This window comes from Eubalaena glacialis, chromosome 5, assembly GCF_028564815.1.
Source record: "Eubalaena glacialis isolate mEubGla1 chromosome 5, mEubGla1.1.hap2.+ XY, whole genome shotgun sequence".
NCBI lineage: Eukaryota > Metazoa > Chordata > Mammalia > Artiodactyla > Balaenidae > Eubalaena > Eubalaena glacialis.
Window position 1 is genome coordinate 50,230,378 of NC_083720.1, and position 23,487 is coordinate 50,253,864.

The following is a 23,487-nucleotide window of genomic DNA, read 5'->3' on the forward strand; positions in this document are numbered from 1 at the left end:
AGAAAAACATGTTGCTTGTTACATCCTAATTAAGCCCAAAGTTAATTTTATGATTCCTTAAATCTAGGCCACACTTTAGTTTAATCTCACAGACATATCTCATACTGAAGGCAAACAAATATATTGCATTATCTTTTTCCGGCTGTTTATGATTTATGCCCTTTCTGGGTGAAAATATATTCATATGATTTTGCTATTGTGATACATTGAAGGTGTGATATTACAAACTAGGATTTGGAGCAAAAAAGACTATGAAAATTAAAGTTTCTGTTAACATACAAGATGCTTTTTTAGTTGTTACTGAACTTTTTAGTCAACAATCAAGATCTCTGTATAAATGTTGTAAAAGTCCTTCAGTTTTCTGGAAAATGACAATTTTCCAAACCTCATTTTTATATCCCTTGCTTATTTTATGACAAGGCCTTTATTTCCTTGATGCGCCTTGTTCTTTACCCTTCTGTGTTTACTGCTATTCTTTCACCATTAATAGTCTTTCTACTTCAAAATGGGCAAACTGTAAGGTTTGAGGTTCAATTCAGCCCAGCTTAAAATAGCTTTGTATATATAAGAGAACCGTGTTATATGCTGTTCAATCTTAAGGAATAAAAATGACTTTCACTTGACAGAAAAGAAGCATCACCATGTTTTAAAATTACAGGCTTTGAGAGCTGAGAGGAACCATGGAAATCGTCGAGTCCATCCTTCGTGTTTCATGGATTAAAAGCGATCGTGCAACCATTCTGTCATAGGTAAACTGCTCCCTGTCCTCATGGGCCTGCTTCTTATAGCCTGCCTATCTTATCTCCTCAGATTAGGACAAGCCAGAGTTAGGCTCAAGTACAGTACCTAAGAGCATAAGTTTGAGGTTAAGCAGACATGGGTTCAAACCAATTCCCTATCTTTCAGCTCTTAGACCTTTGACAAGTCATTTTACTCTGCTGAGTTTCAGTTTTCTCATTTATAAAATAGGGTGAATTGTATCAACCACATGAAGTCATTATGAGGACTGAATTATGTCATATTTGTAGAATATTTAGTTCAGTGTCTGGTACAAAGTAACTGTTTAAGAAATGGAATTACTTTTATTGACATGTGTTTTCTTGTCCATCTCCTCATCTAGACTGTGGGTTCTCAAAGCTGCTGTGTGTTGTTCATCTCTGTGTGCCTGATGCCTTGACACAGCGTCTCATTTAGTGGCAACTCCCAGCTTCCAATGACTTGAGCTCAAAATCATGGAGTCATTTTTGTCTCCTCTCTTTTTTTTGTGCCCTCTCAGCCAATAAATCTGCAGACACCTAGGTTTAAGCTACCATCATCTTTGCCTGGGCTAATGGACCAGGCTCTTACCTGGTTTCTCATTTCTCCATCTTACAGAAGCCAGAATTATCCTTTTAAAGTGTAAGTCAGATCATATAAATACTCTGCTTAGAGCTCCTCAGTGGCTTTCCACACCACACAGAGTAATAGTGAAAATGCTTAACTGATTGACAGGGTCCTACACAGTCCCCTTCTTATTCAGACTCTTGGACCTCATCTCCCATTACTCCCTCTGCTTCATTCCACTCCAGCCACACTTGCCTTCTTTCTATTTCTCAACACTCCAGACACATGACTGCCCAGAGTTAGGATCAGAGTCATATTTTAAAAGAAAGATGGTTGCTACCCCATCCACATATAGTTTGTGCCTTACCAGTTAGCTCCTGCAATCATCAGAGATTATTTACTTTGGTTACTTGCTTTCATATAGGAATAGACAGGGCTTAAAACAAAATTAACATATACAATTGATTAGTAACAAAAGTGAAAAGCTAAAGGAAGGTAACTCTTTAGGCATCTAAGCTGGGCTAGGAAACCAAGCAATATAATCACAAGGAAGATGGCAGAGCACTTGTGCTGAATTCATGGGAGTTTTGCCCTGACCAGTTCCTTTCTTTTCTAGATTTCATGATCTCTAGGCACCATATGTTTTACTTCTATTTTATTGTCTGTAGTTTCTCTCTCCAGTCTGATACACTATTCTAATTCCCTGGCTTTTCATTTTGCTAAATTTTTAGTTAGTTAGCTCATCCTATAATATAGGTGACCCATCACTAAACTCTCCACTTTTGATGACCGCTATGTAGTTACTTCTTGGGCAGCTCTGCCTGAATGTGGCTTGAGCCCAGCATGGCTGGCTTAGAGTGAAAGGCATGAATATACCAAAACATTGGTCTAGCACAATTCCTGTGATTGAGCATTATGTTTACTGCTGAGTGACCTATCAGCCAGGACGAAAAGAAAAATACCGTGGGCGGCATTGTTTTCTTCACCCAGCGGAAGGGTGCATGTGAGTTCTTCAAGAGGCTAAATAGTATTATCTCCTGATAACAAAATCAATAACATTTGACAGTCTGTGACTTTATCAGTAACTTACTGTGTGGTATGTAAGAATTAGAACTCATGTTTAATTGACAATGTATTGAGATTGAGATTTCACTTGATCTATGTTGAAATTTTATATGAAATCTTAGGATCATTATAGTAAGGAAATGGAGGACATAAGAGCAGTTATAATTTGGTTACAAACTAATCAGAGTATTTCACCTTTGAAATGCAATCAAATTTCTACACTGAGGACATAGACTGGGATTGGCTATATTTTCAAATTTAATTCACTCAAGAATAACTATGAATTCAAATGATGTTGTAGAAACACGGCTTTTTGTGGATATGGTGATAACCTTGATGGTCTTTGGGGACCGTTGTGCTGCAATGGAAAAAACCCTAGACTTAAACCAAGAATATTTGGTTTTGTTTTTGCCAAAAATGTGTGACCATATACAAGTCATCTGATTTCTTTGAGATTCTTTGTCATCACTTGTGAAATGAGGACTCATTACAGCTCTTAAATTCTTTAGGGTGTTTTGCCTTTTGGCTGCTTTGAATAAGGTGGCCACAAAATTCCGACCTACAAAACTGTCTCATATTTCTAATTAGAGCGGAGGCTAATCCTTTGCGATGAAGTCGACCTTGCTGATGACCCTGCATTGCTATTGTAGCTTGAAAGGCATGAACAAAAGGAAGGAGACCCACAGAATCCAGCCAGATAGTTGGACAAGGCCCTTTGGAGGATGGCCATAGCCATGCCCTTCAGCTTTGCTTGTTCAGAAACTAAAGTGTCAGCATTTCCAGAGTATAGCAGTTTCTCATGGAATAGACTTGTAGCTAACAACTTGCAAGACACTGGTATATAAACCAAAGTGTCGATTTATTAATTTATGACTTGAAATACAACTGTTGAGGACATAAGGTATTTGTGTCAATTAGTTAACACATTCTCTTTCTGGAAGAAAGCTATAAGTGAAACATAGGAAGAGCTTAAAAGGTAGCTAGATGGTCATGTCAGGTCAAGGACTAACATCATCTTTTAGCCTAATGCATTCACCTCTATTATAATAATATTCCTACATGGGGGCACAAAAATTGTACTTGTTGCCCAGGGCGCCAATCCCTGGATGTGCTGGACACATATTGATAAATTCTGCCCAACTTCCTATGTTTTCATGGCTAAACTTCTCTTTTCTCTTGCTCCATTCTATCTTTAGATGTAGCCACACCTTCATTATGGCTTTGATCAGCCCTGTTCTGTTCCAGAATGGGGGCAAGGGGGAACTGTGCTGCTCAAGAGAATTTCTGCAGCTGTCTTTGCTCATCCATGTTTACCCAGTGGTGCTCTTCTAACTCACTGAGCACTGGGTACGCTTTTTGTTCCCCCTGTGTTCTGCAACATCATACCGTGTGCTTCTCCCTACCATATATTTTGGCAGTAACAAAAGGAATTCTCTCCAGGATCTGCATTCCCATGGCATGAGATATCTCCAGGCCTAAATGCTAGGGGAGGGGACAGGAAAATGAGATGGGAGGGGGTGATGGGAAGGATGAGGGGAGTGGCTACTGCCAAAGCCAGATAACTTGGCTTTGCTTTGCCCTTGCTGGGCTCCAGCCCTGGAGGACGAATGCTTGGTACTTAGAAACACTCACAGTCCTATCGGACTCTCTTGAATATAGTCCTTGAATATTTTCCCCCCTCAGGGAAAACTGGATTCTCAAGAGTAAAATGGATTATCTACTTGGCTAATTAGCTAGGACATAACAGAATTCTCGGGAGGATCATCCCATCTGAGAATTTCTATAATGTATGCTTGTTTTTGCGGAGTCGATCTCTTCTTGTTTGGTAGCCTGCCTGTCCGATAGATAGCTCATGCCTCACAGAGAAGGCAAAATTGTCATGTAGGCAAAACCTCTTTCTCTTTCCCTCACCTTTCTGCCTTCCTGTTCTTGCTCTGCCTTGTAAATTCTGATGCTCACGGCTGACCTAAGGCACTGGGTCCTCTCGTTCTGACCTGGTTCTTGCATTTGCTTGCTCTACCAATTTCCTGCTGCAGGAGATGAAATGCACCCCCTTTATCCCACAACCCACCAAACTCCCACACAGACTAACCTCCCCCCACACTCTTCTTCTTTCCTTGTACCAGGCTTGTACTGACAATCAGTGAAAGCACCAATACCCTGATTAAGTATTAAAAACTTGAAATGGGTTTACACCTTACCCTTTCCCAGTGGACATATGTTACCTCTTCTGACATTGTCCCACATTTCCCCTGAGCAATTCATTTGGTCCCCATTTCAACCCCCTAATTTTGGCAAGAATGGTTCCAACCTAGCTTCAGAGACGAGATCTAGTTAGTTCAAGTCAATAAGAGAATCCCTTTCCCGAGACACTCTTGATTGGAGCATGGAAAGGGATGTTACCCAAACAGAGCTAAAGGGATGCAGGAAGATATTGGTTGGCGTTTCTACAAAGATGGTTTCTGTCCCTTCAGTTGGAGCAGTTAAAGGAGACGCTTGGTTTTTCTCACATGGTGTGAGAAAGGGAAGTCTGAAATTCTGGCTGTTGTGTTACATTCACAAGAGGAGAGCCTGGAGCTTTGGGGGCACTGAGAGAATCCTGAAACTGAAGCAGATATCATGGATGTCAGAATAGACACATGGAGAGAACCCGGATCCTTGGAGCATGCAGATAAATATTTTGGAGAGTAGATTGGAATTCTCTCATTTGCTGTTACCCAGTCTCTCCTAAAAATCCATGCCCACGTTTGTATAAAGGGAACCATGCTGACTTCACAGAATTGTTTGGCAGTTAAATGAGACAATGTACTAAAGGTGTGCACTGGCGTGGGGCTGTGGGCTGTGCCTAATGCATGGCTCACTCAAAAAGCAGCATTTTCTGTGGTCATCATATCATAATATATACATATATCAAATCATTACACTGTACATCTTAAAATTACACAATGTTCTATGTCAATTATATCTCAGTAAAGCTGGGGAAAAATGGCAGTTCCTTCTCTCCCTCCATACAGCTAGAGAGAGTCTAATTGAGTGATTAAGGGTTTGGAATTAGAGTAAGACAGCCTGGCTTCAAATTCTGGTCTCTTCTGGTCTCTTCAGACTTCGGGGATTCATGGGCAAAGGCATGGTAATGAAACCGTCTGTTCCTCAGTTTCTTCATCTGTAAAATGCGGGTAATAATAGCATGTACTTCATGGGGTTCCTGAGAGGACTGATGAGGTAAAGCAGGGGCAGGGGGACCAGAGATCCTGGGAGCAGAGGGTAGGTGTGGAGGTCAAGGGCTGGTTGCAGCATACATCTCATTGAGTAGGGGTCTTGTAAGGGTTGGCTTGGAGATGAGAGTGGAAACAGTCCTTCCATTTGGGAAGAAGCTCCCATGCAGAGGGAAGATCCAGCATAGAATTTCTGAGCTGGGATCTGGCCTGGCATGGCCCGGGGACAGCAAGGGGGCTAACGTGGCTGGAACGACATGGCTGATGGGAAAGAAGTCACTGAGGGAGAGAGGAAACCTCTGTGAACAGATCCTGTAGGACAGGGTAGGCCTTTAATGGCATTGGCTTCTACTTTGATACTTTGATGGAAATAGGAGTACTTGTAAGGTTCTGGGCAGAGGATGGAGAGAACTTAATGTGTGCTCTCAGTGGGTCCCTGACTACTCTATCAGGGAGAGATTTGGGTAGAGTATTAGTCTGCTAGGGCTGCCATAGTAAAATACCACTGGGTGGCTGAAACAATAGAAATTTATTTTCTTACATTTCTGGAGGCTAGAAGTCCAAGATCAAGGTGCCAACAGGTTGGTTTCTGGTGAGGCCTCTCACCTTGGCTTACATAGCTGCCTTCTTGCTGTGTCCTCATATGGCCTTTCCTCTGTGTGGATGGGGAAGAAAGAGAGAGATCTCTGCTGTCTCTTCCTCTTTTTATAAGGGCACTAGTTTGATAAGATCAGGGCCCCACCCATATGACTTCATTTAACCTTAATTACCTCCTTAAAGCCCATTCTCCAAATACAGTCACATTGGAGGTTAAAGCTTCAATGTATGAATTTGGGGGGGTGGGGTGGGGATGTGGTTCAAAATCTAGTCCATAACTAGTATGATGGTTAATTTTATGTGTCAACTTGGCTAGGCTATAGTGGCCGGATGTTTGATAAAACACCAGTCTAGATGTTGCGGTGAAGGTATTTTTTCAGTAGTTATTAACATTTAAATCAGTAAACTTTGAGTGAAGCAGATTACCCTCTATAATGTATGGATGGGCTTCATTCAATCAGTTGAGGAAATTAAAAGAGAAAGACTGAGGTTCCCTGAAGGAGAAGGAATTCTGTGTCCAGACTGCCTTTGGACTCAAGCTGCAACATCAGCTCTAGCCTGCCCTGAAGACTTTGTACTTGTCAGTCCCCACAATCAAGTGAGCCAGTTCCTTAAAATAAATCTGCCTCTCTACAACCAACCCCCCCCACCCCCCCGGCTCCATCCTGCTGGATCTGTTTCTCTGGAGCGCTCTAATACAGGTAGCAGGGCTGCAATTAGGGGTACAAGTCAGACAGCTGTTGTAGTGGTTCATCTAGACCAGGGTCAAGTGAGATATCTTACAACACTATACTGAGTTAATATGTATGATTTCTTATGTATAATAATATTATATCTAGATTTGGATTAAATTATCATAATATGTAATATTATATAAATATAATATTGTGGTATGCATATCATATTATAGTCTGGGATATTTACATCTGCTATATAAGATATTTTATAATATTCATACTATATTCTACAAAAGAACTAGGATCCCAACATGAGAAAAACAATGGCCCATTTTAAGGAGGATGGCATGTACAGGCTTACAGATATTTTGTTTTGAACCTTGTCCCTTCTGGGAGGTTTTAAAGTAGACTATGCTTATAGCTGAAACTTATGCACTGAGCTCATGGTAGGTGCTCAATACGTATCACATAATACATAAATGGTGGGAGCAGATGCTTGTTAGAAATGAACCTCTGGGGGCCTTCATGGTGCTGAGAGCTGCCGGTGATGTCTCTTTGGCCCATTGCCTGTGGCGTCTTAGGGGTGGGTGGGGGACCTGGTCTATTTTATAGTTATTAGTTCCCCATGGTGCACCATTCAACCACTCTCTAATCCCTGTATTCATGGCAAGTTTATTCTTCAAGTAAATGTGTTTCAAAAGCCTCATAGCTTAATTGTTTTAAGGCAGGGGGCAGAATCTCAGCTCTACTATTCTTACCAGTGAGAATTTGGACAAGTAGCTTCCCCTCTTTAAGACTGAATTTCTTCATTTTTAAAGTGGGGATGACGTAGAGACAGAATGCAGATTGGTGATTTCCAGGGGCTGGGAGGAGGGACGGAGGGGGAGAAACTGCTTAATGGATATGGAGCTTCCCTTTAGGGTGATGAAAATATTTTGAGACTAGACAGAGGTGGTGGTTGTACAACATTGTAAATGTACTAAATACTTTTTCACTTTAAAATGGTTAATGTTTGTGCCATTTGCAGAGACATGGATGGACCTAGAGACTGTCATACAGAGTGAAGTAAGTCAGAAAGAGAAAAACAAATATCATATGATATCGCTCATATGTGGAATCTAGAAAAAATGGTACAGATGAACTCATTTGCAAAGCAGAAATAGACACACAGATATAGAGAACAAACTTATGGCTACCAAGTGGAGAAGGAGGGGTGGGACGAATTGGGAGATTGGGACTGACATATATACACTACTATGTCTAAGATAGATAACTAATGAGAACCTACTGTATAGCACAGGGAACTCTACTCAGTGCTCTGTGGTGACCTAAATGGGAAGGAAATCCAAAAAGGAGGGGATATATGTATACGTATGGCTGATTCACTTTTCTGTACAACAGAAATTAACACAACATTGTAAAACAACTATACTCCAATAAAAAGTAATAAAAAAATTAAAAAATGGTTAATTTTGTGTTATGTGAATCTCACTTCAGTAGAAAAAAATGGACATGAAAATAGTACACCCCTCATAGGGTTATAATGAGACTATGGACATTAAATACTTAGCACAACAGCTAGTACTCAGCACGTGGTAACCAATTGAAGAATGTCAGTCTCCTCTTCCTCCTCCTTTTCTTCTCCATCATCATTGTTGTCTTCATTGTCATAGCCATTCTAGAACCAATTCCTTCTCAGATAAAAATGCTAATTTGTGTCAGGTCACCCGAAGGGGAATGCTGGGAGATAAGGCTAAAAGTTTAGCATATCTAATCTTGTGCCAACCTGAGATATCCAGAATGTATTTAATAGGCAGTGGGGAGCCACAGAAGATCCTTGAGCTGGACAGTGAAATGAGTCAGACTGTGCTTTGAATCAATCAGCCTGGGAACCACATGTTTAGTGGTTTAGAAGGATGAGGCTGAAAGAGGGGACACAGTTAGCAGGTTACTCTCAACAGGGCCCTTAGATTTCACACCCTTATTTCCTCCTCAGCCACCTTGGATTTGGCTGGCTACATAGCAAACACTTAATAAATACTTGTAGATTAGTTGTTTTATACTTGTTTAATGCCTTCCTTTGAAGTGCTTCCAGTGGAGATTACTTCTACAAATCACATAATGCAAGATAAAATACCCCATATATCTGTCAGTTTTCTCTAAGACTGTTTTCTAAGTATTATATGTGCACAGTTCATGGACTGGGTGTTCAGTTGCCGGAAAAATAGAAATCACCCCATTAGTCATGCCTCTGCAAATTTCACATTTTATATTCCAGGTTTTGTGGTGGGGGATATTTAAAGCCTTATTTTTTGCTGGCTATTGTATCACTACAACTGTATATAGCTTGTGGACACTTTGTGATCTCAGATCTAAGGAAAATGATGATGTTCCATTTGTTATCACTTTGAGGGAAGCACAAAAAGACCTTAAAGTGAGAAACACAGCTTAATTAGCATGTTGGTGATTTATATTACCCAGAGTGAAATCTCCAGCGGCATAAAAAGAAAGATCAAAACAGAAGGCATCTTTTGGATTTTTAAATTTTTTTGGTCTTACTCAGAATCCACAACCTTATTTCCATGACCCTAATCAGCAAAACCCACAATGTAACATCATTGTCTCAAAGTTTTCACATTTCACAATACCAGGCAAATGTACACAGCTGCTTATTGATTAATCTCTGAGGACTAATGTCCCTATATCATTTATGAACAAGTTTATACCTTGATGTATGTAATGCAAAGACTTTTAAACATCATAGAATTTTAGAACCTGAAGGGATGGCCAAAATTTTCTTTCTTTTTCTTTTTTTAATTAATTTTTATTGGAGTATAGTTGCTTTACAATGTTGTGTTAGTTTCTGCTGTACAGAAAAGTGAATCAGCCATATGTATACATATATCCCCTCCTTTTTGGATTTCCTTCCCATTTAGGTCACCACAGAGCACTGAGTAGAGTTCCCTGTGCTATACAGTAGGTTCTCATTAGTTATCTATCTTAGACATAGTAGTGTATATATGTCAGTCCCAATCTCCCAATTCGTCCCACCCCTCCTTCTCCACTTGGTAGCCATAAGTTTGTTCTCTATATCTGTGTGTCTATTTCTGCTTTGCAAATGAGTTCATCTGTACCATTTTTTCTAGATTCCACATATGAGCGATATTATACGATATTTGTTTTTCTCTTTCTGACTTACTTCACTCTGTATGATTCTCTAGGTCCATCCACGACTCAGCAAAATTTTCTGATGGTACCTTTACTATATATTGGTTGAGAAGATCCTACTAAAAACATGTAGAAAATTATTTTTATGCTGATTTATATTTTATTTGGCTCATTATCTACATATATTATAAAATATTTGTATATCACTGAATTAGACTGGATAAATAATTCAACGTATAGACTATGTACATCAGATACATCTCTTTCAGTTACAAAAAACTTAACAGAAACTGGTTTCAGTTACAAAAAACTTAGTAGAAATAAGGGAGTTTATTTGCTCAAGTGGCTGAAATGTCCAAGGATAGTTTTTAAAATTAATTGGACTTAGAGGCTTAAAGAGATCTGTTCCTTCTCCATCTCTTGGTTCTACTTTTTTCTGGTGAATTTTCTTCAACTCCCAGTCTCTCTCCTTGTAGTGGGTGCTAGCAGATCCAGGCTTGCATCAGTGGATACATGTGTATGTATGGTTGAGTCCCTTTGCTGTGCACCTGAAGTTATCGCAACATTGTTAACTGGCTATACACCAATATAAAATAAAAAGTAAAAAAAAAAAAAAGATCAAAGGGAAGATTCGTGCTTTGATTCTTTCCTTGGACTCAGATGTTTTCTTCACCTGCATGTTATGACCAAGGCAAAACTGAAGCCTGAAGGTTCAAGGAAAACCAGCCCAATTTGTATCACCAGCAAAACTATTGCCATTGAGAAGTTACACAGGACTGAAGCCATGTGGCTGACAGGGACTTGGTGCTCTGGCCAGTGTCAGGCCTGAGCCTCTGAGGTGGGAGAGCCAAGTTCAGGACATTGGACCACCAGAGACCTCCCGGTCCCATATAATATCAATCAGTAAGAGCTCTCCCAGAGATCTCCATCTCAATGCTAAGACCCAGCTCCACTCAACGACCAGCAAGCTCAGTGCTAGACACCCCATGCCAAACAACTAGCAAGACAGGAACACAAACCCACCCGTTAGCAGAGAGGCTTCCTAAAATCATAATAAGTTCACAGACACCCCAAAACACACCACCGGACGTGGTCCTGTCCACCAGAAAGACAAGATCCAGCCTCATCCACCAGAACATAGGCACCAGTCCCAAGAAGCCTACACAAGCCACTGAACCAACCTTATCCGCTGGGGGCAGACACCAAAAACAATGGGAACTACGAAACTGCAGCCTGCAAAAGGAGACCACAAACACAGTAAGTTAAGCAAAATGAGAAGACAGAGAAATACGCAGCAGATGAAGGAGCAAAGTAAAAACCCACAAGACCAAATAAATGAAGAGGAAATAGGCAGTCTACCTGAAAAAGAATTCAGAGCAATGATAGTAAAGATGATTCAAAATCTGGGAAATAGAATGGAGAAAATACAAGAACTGTTTAACAAGGACCTAGAAAAACTAAAGAGCAAACAAATGATGAAGAACACAATAAATGAAATTAAAAATTCTCTAGAAGGACTCAATAGCAGAATAACTGAAGCAGAAGAACGGATTAGTGACCTGGAAGATAAAATAGTGGAAATAACTACCACAGAGCAGAATAAAGAAAAAAGAATGAAAAGAATTGAGGATAGTCTCAGAGACCTCTGGGACAACGTTAAATGCACCAACATTCGAATTATAGGGGTCCCAGAAGAAGAAGAGAAAAAGAAAGGGACTGAGAAAATATTTGAAGAGATTATAGTTGAAAACGTCCATAATATGGGAAAGGAAATAGTCAGTCAAGTCCAGGAAGCGCAGAGAGTCCCATACAGGATAAATCCAAGGAGAAACATGCCAAGACACATATAAATCAAACTATCAAATATTAAATACAAAGAAAAAATATTAAAAGCAGCAAGGGAAAAGCAACAAATAACATATTAGGGAATCCCCATAAGGTTAACAGCTGATCTTCCAGCAGGAAATCTGCAAGCCAGAAGGGAGTGGCAGGACATATTTAAAGTGATGAAAAGGAAGAAACTACAACCAAGGTTACTCTACCCAACAAGGATCTCATTCAGATTCGACAGAGAAATTAAAACCTTTACAGACAAACAAAAGCTAAGAGAATTTAGCACCACCAAACCAGCTTTACAACAAATGCTAAAGAAACTTCTCTAGGCTGGAAAAACAAGAGATGGAAAAGACCTATAATAACAAACCCAAAACAATTAAGAAAATGGTAATAAGAATATACATATCGACAACTACCTTAAATGTAAATGCATTAAATGCTCCAACCAAAAGACATAGACTGGCTGAATGGATACAAAAATAAGACCTGTATATATATTCTGTATACAGGAGTCCCACTTCAGACCTAGGGACACATACAGACTGAAAGTGAGGGGATGAGAAAAGATATTCCATGCAATGGAAATCAAAAGAAAGCTGGAGTAGCAATTCTCATATCAGACAAAATAGACTTTAAAATAAAGACTATTAAAAGAGACATAGAAGGACACTACATAATGATCAAAGGATCAATCCAAGAAGAAGATATAACAATTATAAATATTTATGCACCCAACACAGGAGCACCTCAATACATAGGGCAAATGTTAACAGCCATAAAAGGGGAAATTGACAGTAACACAATCATAGTAGGTGACTTTAACCCCCCACTTTCAGCAATAGCCAGATCATCCAAAATGAAAATAAATAAGGAAACACAAGTATTAAATGATACATTAAACAGGATGGACTTAATTGATATTTATAGGACATTCCATCCAAAAACAACAGAATACACTTTCTTCTGAAGTACTCATGGTACATTCTCAAGGATAGATCATATCTTGGGTCATAAATCAAGCCTTGGTAAATTTAATAAACTGAAATCATATCAAGTATCTTTTCCTACCACAACACTATGAGACTAGATATCAGTTAGAGGAAAAAGACTGTAAAAAATACAAGCACATGGAGGCTAAAGAGTACACTACTAAATAACCAAGAGATCACTGAAGAAATCAAAGAGGAAATCAAAAAATACCTAGAAACAAATGACAATGAAAACACGATGACCCAAAACCTATGGGATGCAGCAAAGGCAGTTCCAAGAGGGAAGTTTATAGCAGTACAATCCTACCTCAAGAAACAAAAAAAATCTCAAAGAAACAATCTAACCTTACACCTAAAGCAATCAGAGAAAGACGAACAAAAAAACCCCCAAAGTTAGCAGAAGTAAAGAAATCATAAAAATCAGATCAGAAGTAAATGAAAAAGAAATGAAGGAAACAATAGCAAAGATCAATAAAACTACAAGCTGATTCTTTGAGAAGATAAACAAAATTCATAAACCTTTAGCCAGACTCATCAAGAAAGAAAGGGAAAAGACTCAAATCAACAGAATTGGAAATGAAAAAGGAGAAGTAACAACTGACACTGCAGAAATACAAGGATCATGAGAGATTACTACAAGCAACTATATGGCAATAAAATGGACAACCTGAAGAAATGGACAAATTCTTAGAAAAGCACAACCTTCCAAGAATGAACCAGGAAGAAATAGAAAATATGAACAAACCTATCATAAGCACTGAAATTGAACTGTGATTAAAAATCTTCCAGCAAACAAAAGCCCAGGAACAGATGGATTCACAGGTGAATTCTATTAAACATTTAGAGAAGAACTAACACCTGTCCTTCTCAGCTCTTCCAAAATATAGCAGAGGGAGGAATACTCCCAAATTCATTCTACAAGGCCACCATCACCCTGATACCAAAACCAGACAAAGATGTCACACAAAAAGAAAACTATAAGCCAATATCACTGATGAACATAGATGCAAAAATCCTCCACAAAATACCAGCAAACAGAATCTAACAGCACATTAAAAGGATCATACACCATGATCAAGTGGGGTTTATCCCAGGAATGCAAGGATTCTTCAATATACACAAATCAATCAATGTGATACACCATATTAATAAATTGAAGGAGAAAACCATATGATAATCTCAATAGAGGCAGAAAAAGCTTTTGACAAAATTCAGCACCCATTTATGACAAAAACTCTCCAGAAAGTAGGCATGGAGGGAACCTACCTCAACATAATGAAGGCCATATTTGACAAACCCACAGCCAACATCGTTCTCAGTGGTGAAAAAATGAAACCATTTCCACTAAGATCCGGAACAAGACAAGGTTGCCCACTCTCACCACTATTATTCAACATAGTTTTGGAAGTTTTAGCCACAGCAATCAGAGAAGAAAAAGAAATAAAAGGAATCCAAATTGGAAAAGAAGAAGTAAAACTGTCACTGTTTGCAGATGACATGGTCCTATACACAGAGAATCCTAAAGATGCTACCAGAAAACTACTAGAGCTAATCAGTAAAGTAGCAAGATACAAAGTTAATGCACAGAAATCTCTTGCATTCCTACACACTAATGATGAAAAATCTGAAAGAGAAATAATCCCATTTACCATTGCAGCAAAAAGAATAAAATACCTAGGAATAAACCTACCTAAGGAGACAAAAGACCTGTATGTAGGAAACTCTAAGACACCAATGAAATAAATTAAAAATAATACAAACAGATAGAGAGATATATCATGTTCTTGGATTGGAAAAATCAACGTTGTGAAATTGACTATACTACCCAAAGCAATCTACAGATTAAATGCAATCCCTATCAAACTACCAATGGCAGTTTTCACAAAACTAGAACAAAAATTTTCACAATTTGTATGGAAACACAAAGACCCTGAATAGCTGAAGCAAACTTGTGAAAGAAAAAACGGAGCTGGAGGAATCATGCGCCCTGACTTCAGACTACAAAGCTACAGTAATCAAGACAGTATGGTACTGGCACAAAAACAGAAATAGAGATCAATGGAACAGGATAGAAAGCCCAGAGATAAACCCACGCACATATGGTCACCTTATCTTTAATAAAGGATGCTAGAATATACAATGGGGAAAAGACAGCCTCTTCAATAAGTGGTGCTGGGAAAACTGGACAGCTACATGTAAAAGAATGAAATTAGAACACTCCCTAACACCATACACAAAAATAAACTCAAAATGGATTAAAGACCTAAATGTAAGGCCAGACACTATCAAACTCTTAGAGGAAAACATAGGCAGAACACTCTATGACATAAATCACAGCAAGATCCTTTTTGACCCACCTCCTAGAGAAATGGGAATAAAAACAAAAATAAACAAATGAGACCTAATGAAACTTAAAATCTTTTGCACAGCAAAAGAAACCATAAACAAGTCAAAAAGACAACCGTCAGAATGGGAGAAAATATTTGCAAAAGAAGCAACTGACAAAGGATTTATCTCCAAAACATACAAGCAGCTCATGTAGCACAATATCAAAAAACAAACAACCCAATCCAAAAATGGGCAGAAGCCCTAAATAGACATTTCTCCAAAGAAGATATACAGATTGCCAACAAACACGTGAAAGGATGCTCAGCATCAGTAATCATTAGAGAAATGCAAATCAAAACTAAATGAGGTATCACCTCACACTGGTTAGATTGGCTGTCATCCAAAAATCTGCAAACAATAAGTTCTGGAGAGGGTGTGGAGGAAAAGGAACCCTCCTGCACTGTTGGTGGGAATGTAAATTGATACAGCTACTATGGAGAACAGTATGGAGGTTCCTTAAAAAACTAAGAATAGAACTACCATATGACCCAGCAATCCCACTACTGGGCATATACCTGGAGAAAACCATAATTCAAAAAGAGTCATGTACCACAATGTTCACTGCAGCACTATTTACAATAGCCAGGATATGGAAGCAACCTAAGTGTCCATCAACAGATGAATGGAGAAAGAAGATGTGGCACAAATATACAATGGAATATTACTCAGTGATAAAAAGAAATGAAATTGAGTTATTTGTAGTGATGGATGGACCTAGAGTGTGTCATACAGAGTGAAGTAAGTCAGAAAGAGAAAAACAAATACTGTATGCTGACAGATATATATGGATTCCAAAAAAAAAAAAAAGGTTCTGAAGAACCTAGGGCCAGGACAGGAATAAATATGCAGACCTAGAGAATGGACTTGAGGACATGGGGAGGGCGAGGGGTAAGCTGGGACGAAGTGAGAGAGTGTCATGGACATATCTACACTACCAAGTGTAAAACAGATAGCTAGTGGGAAACAGCCACATAGCACAGGGAGATCAGCTTGGTCAGCTTTGTGACCACCTAGAGGGGTGGGATAGGGAGGGTGGGAGGGAGATGCAAGAGGGAGGGGATATGGGGATATATGTATATGTATAGCTGATTCACTTTGTTATAAAGCAGAAACTAACATACCATTGTAAAGCAATTATACTCCAATAAAGATGTTAAAAAAAAATATGTAGGCTAGAAGAACTAGGCTAGCCTTGTCTAGGATACTCATCTGCAGGAAGAAATGTTGTATATAATAGAAATATTCATAAAATTTTAATACCTACTACAACGGGGTCAGCATTCTAAATGTAAGTAATTTTGGGATTTTGCCTTATTTTCATAGCTATCATTAAAAAGGAAAATACTATATAAATCATATTTTAAATATAAATTTCATATTCTATTATATCCTGTAATAGACACATCAACTTATTCTAATTAAAACCTTTTGGAGAAAAAACAAAGATCAAATAGAAGAGAATGACATCCTCCCATTTCTCTAACCAATGCTTGGCTTAGCTCTGATTATGCAACTTGAATCAGGAGTTCATCCTTGGGCCAATATCATTATGACTTCAGTTTGGATAAAGGTTGATTGACCAGAAATAGATCTTGTGTCCAGACCTGGATCTAGGGGATGGAGCCAATCCCATCCAAACATGTGCACTGAGTATGGACAGTATGATTTTTCCAGAAAAACTGAGGTGTTCTTACTAGTGGTTGGTGGGAGGTAGATGCAAGGTAGGCAAAACTAACCAATGCCTGTGAGACGTTCACAGTGGATTCCAGGCTACCTTGCAGTAAAAACAGGATGGGAGGTAAGAAGTATTAGGAGGAACTCTCCCCAAAGGACTGTAAATGCACAGATTAGGAACTGTGTATTTCTATACGTGAACTCTTTAATGTGGATATCATCTCTGCAAAAGGAAGTCACTTGTCCATAGAATCACAGTTTAAAAGGTAGAGGCAGGCTCACATCATTCTAATGCTCTACTTACAGACCAGGCTATTTCTTAAGTTAATCATACACATGATTAAAAAAATAGTCAATTTTTGAAAGTGATATTTTTGCCTAATTTCAGAAATTTGGAAAATCCAAGAGCAAGTGAATATGACTTCATGAGAAAACTATTAAACTTTTCTGTGTTGAATTGTTTTGAATTTAATTCTTTAAAAGGAGAATAGATGTATAAGTTCTATTTAATCAGTCTCTTGTTATGGAATTTTTTAATGTAGAAAATTTTCACTGGGTGTTTTCACAATTTAAACCGTATGTGTTTGCAAATTCCTCAATGAGTTATCACCAGAATTACATTATTATCACATAAATGGCAACAGTTTTAGGGTAAGGGGCTTTTTAGGCTTTCTTAGAGCTCTTTAGTCTACTTTCCTTTATCAACTGGTTTTTACTCTTCTTTGTGGCAGGTTCCCCAAGAGTTACCTCTTATGGGTGCTCACAGGAGAGCTGTTGTCATACTTGCCTTACACAGTCATCTGGCCCAGGAGACCTGGCCCAGTCTTGATGTCTTCCTGCCAGCTTCAGTCCAGACCATGGGCAGGCCACTCACCCCATGATCTCTTGCTGCAGGGTCCCCTCATTTAACGAATAGCCCTTTTGGAAGTGCTTAAATTCCTCTATCTTCTGGCATCTGGTCGACCCATAAGAACTTTCTATATCTTTGCCATGGTAAACTGTGGCGGATGCAGGCTGCTCTCCAACCATTGCCCATCTTACCTCTGCCATCCTGCTCTTGCCTTTAGTCCTGAACAAAGGAATGTTCACCAGTCCCTGACTTAGAAGGGGTGGGGGAGGACATTTGGATCCCATCAGTATTACAGAAGGAGATGATGGAGAGGTCCAAGAAGAAAGGATGTTTGCTGCTCTATGACCTGTAATAAGATGACCTCTTTCCCTTCCTGGTTCTACTCATATCTACTGGGTTGGGTGGAGTGTTGGTAATGGCTGTAGTGGTGGGTGATGAACTGAGGTCTTGAATGAGGCAAGCTCTGTGGGGAAGGGGCTGCCACTGCTTACAGGCATTCTTTAAACTGCTCTGCCCTTGCTTCCTAGTGGTCACTTCTTTGCTCAAAACACTCTGATGACTTTCCATCTCACTTGGAATTAGATCCAAATTCCTTGCTGTGGCCTCCAAGACCCTACCTGATGGTCCTCATTTCCTCTCTCCCTCTTGCTCTACCACTCTTCCTCTGAACATTCAAATCTAGTCTGGCCTTCTTGTTCCTTGTACATGTCAAAAATGTTTTCACCTGAGAGCCCTGAACTTGCTGTTTCCTTAGCCTGGAATGCTCATATTGTATACTCTCAGATTTGCTCCCTTTCTTTTGTAAATCTTGTCTCAAATATCATTTTATCAGTGAGGATTTCCTTGACCATTCTATATAAAATAGCATCTTCTGACAGTCTCAGCTCTTACCTGATTTCTTTTTCTTTGTATCACCTATCACCAGCTGATTGATGTATACATGCCTGTACTTGTTTATTGACAGCCCTTTCCCAGGGACTTTTTCTGCTTGGTCCATTTTTCTACCCCTTCAGTCAGGACAGTACCTGATACTTGGTAGCTCTCAATAAATATTTGTTGACTTAATAAGTGAATGCCTGATGAATTAATTAGGATATATAAAGTAAAACTGAGACAAAACAAAGAAACTTACTTTGATGTTTCAGCTGACTGGTTTTAACTAAATGCAAATTTCAAATCCCCAGCTAAAAAGCCAACTCCTCTCTTAATTTTGACACAATAGTTTTGACTGTTTCCATTTTCGTGAAGAATAACTAAGTACCTGCACAAATGCTGAGAAGTCCCATGGGCATTTGGCACTGTAGGTTCATTTCTTCTTTGCCAGTGGGGAAAGTTTTTGCATTCCATATTTTCACTCCCACACGCTGATGTAATGGAAGCTACAAGACCAGACTAGGTAATCAGTAAGGTCTCTTTCTGCTCTAAAATGTACACCTTATGCCTTTCTTTCCTTTCTGTATGCACTTTTGAGCAGCCATTGTTACTTCGCTCATGACTTACAGGTGAGGTTATTGTCGTCCATGATTTGGATGACTGGTCCTGACTCTGTCTTTCAAATGTGAGTTAATGGTGGCTGCGGAGGATGATAATTTAGGAAGATGATTCAGATAGTGTGGATGATGCAGTTATTGTTCAAAGTAGGGCTTTGCTTGGGGCTATCAGTTTCTATCTGTAGAGCTATGTGGAGGTAGGGTTTTGAAGGCCATTAAAAATGGCTTCTTTCCCTTTAGCCAAATAGATTTGCTGAAGTGATTTTACAGTTTCTGAAGCTGTTGACAAGAAACAAGGGGACAGCTTTTTCTATAAACATTTCTCACCAGAATATTCAACTCTCATTCTTGGTATAGGATTTTAGTCCCACTTTTGCCTAAAATCAATACAGTTAAATTTTTCTGGGTCTAGTAGGATATTGTGTGTGTGTGTGTGTGTGTGTGTGTGTGTGTGTGTGTGTGTTGTTTTTATTTTTTTTCTCCTTTTAATTCATGTAGCTGGGAGAAAAAGGATTTTGTGGCTAGACTGACAGAATGTTTGTGTTGTGTACATTCCCAGCAAAGAAAAGAAAAGAATGTAAAACAAAGGCCCCAACTTGGAAAGAGAAAGTTTGTTTAGAATGGGAATTAACCTGTCTTGAACATGATGAATGCCATACTTTTCAAAGGTTTGTTACAGAATTGATTTCTTTCTCTATGTTTCTGGTGGTTTAATTTGATTGGTATAGCAAAATACTGCTATTTGATGTGAGAGAAGTTATTTTTAATGCACAGGACTGTAGGTGTAAATTTTATTTGTGTTAATAATGTTAAATAAACTGCATTTATGTGTTGGGTTTATTTCTGGCTACTGAGCTACTACATAATTTGATTGTCCAATGTTCAGACATGGATTTAAATCTTTACACAGCTGGGAATTAGCAGGTCACATTGTATTTGCTTCTGCTTGTGGAATCAGAAAAATGACCACACTGAAGAAAGGAAGCTATTTCAGGTTTTCTTCTCTTTTTTAAAGTACAAAGTTATTTCCATAGAAACTTGATAATTTAACTCTTTACCTAAGTCTGCTTGAATGACAAGTCTGCAGGTATCCAGTTCTGACTTTTCCATTCAGCAGCTACCTATGTTTATCAAAAGATGTGACATGTTTTTTCTTATTTTTCCTTTAAGCAAATCAATATATTATTTTTATGCTTTTAAGGAGATTAAATTAAAAACATAAAAGATTGAATAGCAATAATTGGCTTTTACAACATTATGAGGTTATTATGTTCAATACTTACCTTGACAATTATAATTTTCAATAAGTAATCGTCAAGTACTCAAACCCATAAAATGTTTACCGGGTTAATGTTGTTTCAATAATACGATACATACTGTTTTCATCCATACTAAAATAGACTTCAGATTTTGCAGACAATAAAATTATTTGATCAGGTTTGCACAGCTTCAATAAAATTACAGTTAATTCATGCAGAACTTCAATTTGCTTTTTATTTTATTTTAATTTTCGGTCGCGCGGAGTGGCTTGTGGGATCTTAGTTTTCCAACCAGGGATCAAACCTGGGCCCACAGCAGTGAAAGAGCGGAGTCCTAACCACTGGACCAGGGAATTTTCTCAATTTGCTTTTTAGAGTCTCTTCTACTTCTTAGGCTAAACTGTTGACCAACTCCAGTGGCATTAAGATCATGAAGGATTTTGCATTCATCTACTTTAACTTTCGTATGATGTCCTCAGAAAATAAACTACCTGTGGCTCAGGAGAAGTATAAGTTCTTGCTTTGGCTTATTTTATTACTATTTCATTCTATGGGTCTGATTATATGTATATCTAATTTGACAGCACAACATGAATAGAGGTTAAATTGATTGGAATCTTTCAATCTTAAAGAATTAAATATTCATGGTAATAAAGCGAACAAACCAATATTCACTGTAGCTGATTTTCATCAGGAATGACAGAAATTTACTCAAGAACATCAGTCAGCAAACAAATATCTGTTGAGTGTTTGGAAGTTATGGGCGGACATGAAGGTACATGGAACCTGTCTTCAAGGAGCATAAAATCAGATTGATGAGATAATTAATGCTTAGGTATAAGAAAAGTCACTTAGCAACACAGTGATACAAACTAATAATAAAGTATATCTTAATTGCCAAATGAGGGGTGTAGCAGACATCACAGATGCCCTTAGTAAGTTCACTTACTCAAACCTGAGTAATCAGGGAATTCCCTGGAGATCCAGTGGTTAGGACTTTGTGCTTCTACTGCAGGGGGCCCAGGTTTGATCCTTGGTCAGGGAGCTAAGATCCTGCAAGCCACACGGTGTGCTCCCACTTCCCAAAGACTTAAAAAAAACAACAACTGAGTAATCAAACTGGCGTAAGTTTATTCTCCCTCCTCTCACTTTTTAATACTGTATTCTTTGGAATAAGGTGGGTTTTTCCACACAAATAATCGAGGGCAGTAAATAAAACCAGCTAACATTTACTGAATTGTTCTTATGTGCCGAGCACAGGGACATTACCACATTTGAGAGCTCCAAATCCACTGAAATAGGTCCTATGATCCTCATTTTACAGATGGGGAAACTGAGGCCAGAATAACTTGCTGAAGTCTGCACAGCTGGGCCAGAGCTGGGACTTAAATCCAGGCAGCCCAGGCTGAGAGCTTGTGGCTGCACCACTACACCATCTGCCTCTCCAGGACACCTGATTCCGGGTGCACCAAGGGAGGAATCTGGCTACAGAGAGCTAGCTTCTCGCTGCAAGTTTACTTTCACAGCACTCCAATTAATCCACAGAAAGTTCATTTACTAAATGGGCTCTGAGTAACTAGCTAATGGGCTTTTGGTGAGCAGTGTTCTCCAGAGGGCTGTTTCCATAGCCTGTCGCATTGGGCAGTCAAGCCTGTGGTTGTTAATCCCACTCCAGGATAGCCCAGGCCTGCACACTAAAGTTGCTGGAAAGTGGTTCCATTTTGAAAACACAAACTGGATCCACAGTGCCTGGCTCTAGCTTTCAGAAGGCAACAGCCCAGCAAGGAGGGCCTGGATATCTGTGTTGGTAAACTCAAGAAACTGGGGATAGAGGGGGGGAAATGGCTCTCAACTTTCATATATGGGTTAAAACAATGAGGGCTTGTGTTTGGATTTTTCCCTAGTTCACAGGCTTTGAAAGAACCATGGCTTCTGCTGAGGAACACAAAGATGTGTCAAGGCACTGACGTACAGCAGTGTGGTTCTGTTTGCTGTGGCACTAGACCCTCCCCATAGGGGAGATGGCAACAGGTAGATTCTTTGCCCCAACAGATACCACTTATTGCTGGCAACTCTTTGTGCCTCATTTGTTTCAGCTATAAAATGGAGCCAACAATAACACCTACTGGGTAGAATTGTCATGGGGATTAAATGAATTGATAAATATGAAGTTCTCAGAAGAGGGACTGGGTATTCAACACACACTTGCTATCGTCATTATTATTTTGCTACTATTATTACATGTATTTTGTAGTGGAAAGAAAATGAGATTTAGAAAGGGTTCAAGTTCTAATTCTTCCCTCTGCTATTTTGTGGGAGCTTGGACAAGTCACTTGATCTCTCTATTCAGGGCTCTTGTCTGAGATGAGGATAACACCAGCCTCATAGGGTTGTTTAAAGAAATAATAAAACATTATCTATCAATTTCATTTGTATACTGTAAAGCCTCATGTGCATTATAATTTTAAATTCTCCAAACCTAATTATTCTCTTGAATTCTCTTTCTTATTAACCCAGTTGACACAGCTATAAAACTGGGAGTCATATTAAACCTTTCCTTTCAATGAGTTGGCTGTAATATTTGATTCTTCTCTTAATATCTTTAGTATCTGGCTCCTCCCTCCTATCCACTGCAATTTCCTCAAATATAAGGTTTTAGCATCCTCTTAACTGGCCTCCCAGACTCCATTCTTCGGTCTGTTACCAGAATGATTGTCCTAAAGTGCAAATTCATTCTTCCCATTTTCCTACTTAAAACTCCCTAGTGGTTTCTCATTGCCTTCAGCATAAAATTCCAATTTATTAGCATGGTGAGCAAGCTCTCTCATGACATGGCTTTTTACACACTTTTTACACATTCCCCCAAGATCACTCTTGCCCTTTTGCCTTTATCGATGCCTTGTGTCACATCAAATTAGGTATAGTTCCCCAGAACATTTCTTTTTCTTGTGCTTTC

General features: G+C 39.0%; 1 protein-coding gene and 1 long non-coding RNA gene across 2 annotated transcripts in view; both read left to right on the top strand.

Moving 5' to 3' along the window:
• The window catches only part of LOC133092056 (uncharacterized), a 31,401-nt gene extending 30,674 nt beyond the window's left edge, over nt 1–727 (top strand). Inside the window, exon 3 of the long non-coding RNA XR_009701015.1 lies at nt 659–727. This is a non-coding gene — a long non-coding RNA (uncharacterized LOC133092056). The remainder of the gene's footprint in view (nt 1–658) is intronic.
• Nucleotides 1–23,487, top strand: part of LOC133092055 (cytosolic beta-glucosidase-like) — a 138,165-nt gene that overhangs the window by 88,272 nt on the left and 26,406 nt on the right.